The sequence below is a fragment of the Portunus trituberculatus genome, unplaced genomic scaffold (genome assembly GCF_017591435.1).
Source record: "Portunus trituberculatus isolate SZX2019 unplaced genomic scaffold, ASM1759143v1 PGA_scaffold_227__1_contigs__length_320803, whole genome shotgun sequence".
Lineage (NCBI taxonomy): Eukaryota > Metazoa > Arthropoda > Malacostraca > Decapoda > Portunidae > Portunus > Portunus trituberculatus.
The window spans coordinates 49,239-55,907 of NW_025541395.1; positions in this window are offsets into that span (position 1 = coordinate 49,239).

A 6,669-nucleotide genomic window follows, 5' to 3' on the forward strand; every position below is an offset into this window, starting at 1 on the left:
TTACACTAAGCATGGAGTCTCATGGTGGACAACGGATTGCCGACAAGCACTTCGTGAGCGCAATAGACGATACAGGTACTTCAGCCAGCAGCCCAGTCAAGCAAATTTCATAGCCTATAAAAAGGCAAGGGCTCAGGCAAGGAAAGTCATCCGTAATGCAAAGAAAGACTCATTCAGACAATTCATAAAATCTGTTAACCGCACCACTCCTCTCTCCAAAGTATGGCATACAATAAATATTTTAAACAACAAAAAAACATATATTCCTATCACTACCCTTAAAATAAATGATAATATAATTGATAACAAAACAGAAATAGCAAATGCCATAGCCCACCAATTCCATCAGGCCAGCAGCACAACTTATTATGACCCTACCTTCCTTCCAAGGAAGGAGGCTGCAGAACTCACTGTCCTAAACTTTGCCACAGGAGGCGTAAACTCAGACTACAACATAGAGTTTACGTTGGATGAACTCCTCTTTGCCCTGAAATCCTGTAAAGGCTCCAGTCCTGGTCCAGACAATATTTCATATATCATGTTACAAAATCTCGGCCACCACTCCCTTTCAAAATTATTAACGCTCTACAATAGAATATGGACCACCTACACTTTCCCTCAGTCTTGGCACTTCGCCCACACAATCCCAATCCCCAAAAAGACTGGACGCCTTACGGACCCCAGTGCGTTTCGTCATATTGCGCTCACGAGCTGTCTATGTAAGGTCATGGAACGTATGGTAAAGCGAAGGCTACTTTTTGTTTTAGAAGCGAAGGGTCAGTTAGGTGATCAGCAGTCGAGCTTTCGGAAGTACCGAAGCACGATGGATCACCTAACACACCTGGAGCATTGCATTTCAGAGGCTTTTGCCAAAAAAGAATTCATGATAATGGTGTTTTTAGACATCCACAAAGCCTTCGACATGACATGGCGACACGGCATCCTCATGAAACTCTACGCTCATGGCTTCAGAGGTAACTTGCCCATATTTGTTTATAATTTTCTTCAGGACAGAACATTCTCTGTCAAGCTTCCTGGTAACGTAATCTCGGACGTTTTCGTCCAGGAGAACGGGGTGCCGCAGGGTAGTGTTCTTAGTCCCATTTTATTTTGTATAATGATTAATGATATTCTGTCAACAACTCCCGTCCCAAGGAATCTTAAATACTCATTGTACGCCGACGATTGTGCGTTATGGCACTCCTCGCCTAACGCACAATTCTCAGCGGGCGGATTCAGGATGCTCTTGATTCCGTCCAGCATTGGGCCTCATTATGGGGATTTAAGTTTTCAGTTGCTAAGTGTATCGGTGTTGTTTTCACTAGACGTAACGTACCTGATTTGCAAATAACTCTTCAAGGCCAACCGATACCGTTTCAAAATTCAGTCAAGTTCTTGGGTCTGCATTTTGATAGCAGACTCAATTGGAAGACTCATGTTAATGAATTGCTCATTCGTTGTCGTAAAAGATCAATGTCCTCAAATACCTTTCTGGTACTTCATGGGGAGCAGACAGAAAATCTTTATTAATGGTGTACAAGTCCTTAATTCGTTCTCATTTAGACTATGGCTCACTGGTGTATGGGTCTGCGTCGGAACCAACACTGAGGAGATTGGATGTACTGCAGAATGAATGTGTGCGAATGTGTCTTGGAGCCCTGCGCTGCACTCGTGTGGCGCGGATGGAGGTTGAGGCCAATACACCACCGCTACAACTACGTCGCGACGCCCTCCTTTTATCTCATGGGATAAAAGCGGCTCGGAAAGCTCCCCTCGGTAACACAGCAAACAAGATTATATGGCAGCACCACCACCTCCACAATGCGTTCCGCCGTCCAGTCTCAGTCAGACTACACACGCTCTGCCAGCAAACGGGCGTGGGACTGGACGATGCGGACCAGCTCGTGCTGCTCACCCTTCCCCCATGGAAACTTCCCACCACCACCTTCAACATCAACTGGCTTCAGGGGAAGAAGGCTGTGGTTACCGAGGTGGAGCTCCAACACCACTTCCGAGCCCTCGTCGCTGGCCTCCCTCCATCCCTACATCTCTACACAGACGGTTCCAAGACAGGTGAATGTGTGGGTGCAAGTGTATGGTCGTGTGAATGTGCCCTCAGGTTCCGGCTGCCTACCCATACATCGGTTTTTTCTGCTGAAATTTTTGCTATTGACAAAGCCATAGATTATGCTTTAAATTCAATTCATAATTCAATTGTCATTTTTTCGGACTCTATGTCAGCCCTTCAGGCAATAGAGTCCGGCCGCACGGATACAAATGAAATCCAGGGCAACATCATTAATAAGCTGAATTCATGTCATAAATCCTTCTCACTGGTTTGGGTGCCTGGACATTCCAATATACGCGGGAATGAACAGGCTGACATGGTAGCTCGGTCTGCTGCTGAGCTCGAGGGAGCGTGGAACCTCCGTCGGGATCTGCAGTCATGTCTCTCAGTTGTTAAATCATCAGCAAAACTCCTGTGGCAGAGTCACTGGGACAACCTCCACCTCCACACCACCAAACCTATCCTGGGCGAGTGGGCCTCCTCCAATCGCCCCACAAGGCGGGAGGAGGTGGTCCTCGCACGCCTCAGGATGGGCTGCACCCTCCCCACCCACATGCTCCCCTACATAGCCAACGCCTTCCCACCACAGTGTTCCAGCTGTAATGTCACTCTCTCTGTTGAGCACATCCTGCTTCACTGTGTGCGTTATCGTGAGGAGAGGCGGCCCTTGGCGGCGTATTGCCGGGGTCGCGGCCTCCCGCTAACGCAAACCACCCTCCTGGGTGATGAACACCCGGATGTGGTCGATAGACTGATGATTTACCTGACTGAGGCCAATTTAATCAGAGAGTTGTGATTTATGTGTATATATTATGTTATTTATTCTATGTATTTATTCTATATATTTATGTAAATAAAAGTATGAAAGTGTGTATGTTTCCAATTTTGCGTGATCTAATGTGAATGTTTTCCCTTCATGTATATATGCAATACGTAGTGATACTACGTAGCCACCCTGTGTGATTGTGATTTATCCCTCCCTCCCCCATGCCCTGACAAAGGACAATAGTTTTGAGATAGGTATAGGATCCCTGTGTGAATGAAGCGTGCATGAGGATATGTGAAGTCACTTAATGTTAAGATATTAAAAAAAAAAAAAAAAAAAAAAAGATAACCAAAAATAAATAAATAATTAAAGCCATTAAAAAAAAACTATATGCTTTATTCTAAAATAAATATTTAAAAAAATGTAAAAAAATAAATAAATGGCCTAATACCCAAGACAGGGTGATGGCCATTAAAAAAAAAAAAAAAAAAAAAAAAAAAAGGCGTCGCCCTCAGAACATCACCCGCTCTCGTCTCGAGGTACACTCTCCAACGATCTCCAGGAGGAGCTGCAATATGCCACGTGGTCTGATAAGAACAACTCATGAGATAATCCCTATGATTACAGCACCGCCCCTGTGGAACCCTCTGCCACTTCCACCACAGCAGCCCCAACCCAGCAGAGAGAGAGAGAGAGAGAGACAGAAGCAGGACGCCGCGAGGGACGGGCCGCCATTTTTACCTCTCGGGACGCCACCACACGCACCCACGGTTTCCCCCCCCCCATAGGTCTCCCATAATATAGGTAGGATAGGTAGGAAGTTACATGACTGTGATGGGTTGTTGTTGAATTAAAGGGTCTATTTTGTTAAGCTTTGTGTGTTCATCCCTCCTTCCTTGGATTCGTTACTTCTTTCTTTCCTTTCCTTACTAGACCTAAGCCTCACTTAGTACAAGAGACTGAGCCTCACGAAGGTTCAGTATAGATGGTAGCAGCGGTTTATATGTGTTTTATATAGGCACATCGACCCACGTAACTCTCCGTAGAGACAGGAATAATCAGTGTTATCCCCACCCCTTGTTTCGTAGTGAAGTGGTGTTTCTCCTCACAGTTCATTTCTTATTTTTGCCTCATGTTTCGAGTGGCCATTATGGGGTCACAGCGACAGGAAAAAGGAAGAGGAATAGTGAGAGTTAGGTGTTTGTCCCTTCCCCCATGATGTTTTGTTGGTGTTTCGGCGGTAGCACGGGGGCCCCCCCGGTCCCCAACAAGTAATTACCTTTGGGTGGTAGTTGGCGCCTTGCCGGTCCCCCTTGCTACCCTCCTACCTCTACTTTATCCGCGTGGATAAGCTAGGGGAGGAGACAATTTTTTTTTTTTCCAGTTTAGGGGTAATTTGTTTTTTACATTTCCCATTTGGCTCATATGTTCTGGCATGTTTTTTTTTTTTTCAGTAAGTTGTTTTCTTATGCATTGGTATTTTGTTGTGATTAGCTTATTGTCTCCACAGGAAGATACGTTGTTTTTTTAATGATAATTTAAGTTGTGTATTGGTGAAACAGAAAGCCACTGTTCACCCAAGTTTAATTTTGTTTAGTTTGAGACAAGTTGTCAGGCATTTCTTATTTCGTTATGGATGAGTTGGCGGATTTTCTGAGCTTAAGTGCGGAGTGGACGCGTAAAAAGAAAAACTGAACCAGTAGTTCAAATCGAAGATGAAGTGGTAGTTAACCAGATAACGAGCGTAAGTGAGGCATCTATCAGCTCACAACCTTCTCTCTGATTGCCAGTATGGTTTCCGTAAAGGTAGATCTACTGGTGATCTTCTTACTTTCCTAACTGAATCTTGGTCATCCTCTTTTAGGGACTTTGGTGAAACCTTTGCTGTCGGCCTTGACATATCGAAAGCCTTCGATAGACTCTGGCACAAATCTTTAATTTCTAAACTACCCTCCTACGGATTCTATCCTTCTCTCTGTACCTTCATCTCCAGTTTCCTTTCCGATCGTTCTATTACTGCTGTAGTAGACGGTCACTGTTCTTCCCCTAAAACTATCAACAGTGGTGTTCCACAGGGTTCTGTCCTATCACCCACTCTCTTTCTATTATTCATCAATGATCTCCTAAATCTGACTCAATGCCCTATCCACTCCTATGCTGATGATACCACCCTGCATTATTCAACAGCGTTCAACAGACGCCCAACCCAACAACAATTAAATGACTCAAGGCGAGATGCTATAGGACGCCTAACTTCTGATCTTTCACTTGTTTCTGATTGGGGCAGAGAAAACCTGGTTTTGTTCAATGCCTCAAAACTCAATTTCTACAACTATCTACTCGACATAACCTTCCAGACAACTATCCTCTCTTCTTCAATAACACTCAACTTCCCTCTCCTCTACATTAAACACACTCGGTCTATCCTTCACTAAAAATCTAAACTGGAAATTTCACATCTCTACTCTTGCTAAATCAGCTTCCAAGAAGTTAGGTGTCCTATGGCGTCTTCGTCCATTTTCTCTCCCTCCCAGCTGCTTGCTCTGTACAGGGCCTTATCCGCCCGTGTATGGAGTATGGCTCTCATGTCTGGGGGATCCACACACAGCTTTACTAAACAAGGTGGAATCTAAAGCTTTTCGTCTTATCAACTCTTCTCCTCTAACTGACTGTCTTGATTCTTTAAGTCACCGCCGCAATGTTGCATCTTTATCTGTCTTCTACCGCTGTTTTCATGCTGTCTGCTCTTCTGAACTTGCTAACTGCATGCCTTCCCCCCTCCTGCGGCCTCGCTGCACAAGACTCTCTACTTCTTCTCATCCCTATTCTGTCCATCTTCCTAATGCAAGAGTTAACCAATATCTTCACTCCTTCATTCCCTACACTGGTAAACTCTGGAACTCTTTACCTATGTCTGTATTTCCACCTGCCTATGACTTAAACTCTTTCAAAAGAGGAGTGTCAAGACACCTCTTACGTTAACTGGACCCTCCTTTTAGATTTTTTGTTTTCTCTTTCTACTTTCCTCTTAACAGGGCCTGGCAACCAGCGGGATTTTTTTTTTCCAACACTTTGTTTGCCCTTGGCCAGTGCCCTTGTAATGTAAAAAAAAAAAAAAAAAAAAAAAAAAAAGTCTGTCAGGTGCAGAAGCAGTACATAACTTAGAGATGGAGGTAGATGCCTTGCGTGATTGTGTCCACGATTTGTTACAGGAAGTTAGAGAGAAAAGGGAGAGGCCAACGAGTAACCCTGTTAAATGCCTCATGAAGCCCCGTGACATCCTTGAACTGCGTCACTTGAGTGGAGTAGAAGGAGTTGGCCGGTTAACTGTTTTTTTTTTCTCATAGGTGGAAAGTTGTTCAACAGATAATAGAGAGAGGCAACAGATAGTTAAAATGCGTGTGGAAGCCCATTAACTTTACTGGTGCAAACGGTAGTGGAGAAGGAAGTAACCTGGGCACAATTTAAGCAATATCTTACAAAGGAGCTCACGGACCAGAATGAGGAAAGGTTATTTGATTCTCTGAATGATTTAAAATATTCGATGGAAGACGACCCTATCGAATTTATGACAAGGTTGAAATGTCAACTAGCTTTGGTTACCATAAGGACCGATGCTGATGACGTGCCGTCTCAGGACAGGTTGATAAAGAACAAACTAATAAAAGGAATGCCGAGAGACCGCAGGGAAAGACTAGAACTGTACCTGAACGAAAAAGTACCGTTAACCAGGTTTCTGACCAAATTAGATACTGAAAGACTGGTGGTAATGACTCTGAAAGAGAGTAGCGTACGAGCGGTTAGCCTGGCCCAGCCCACCTACCGACTGCCCCGC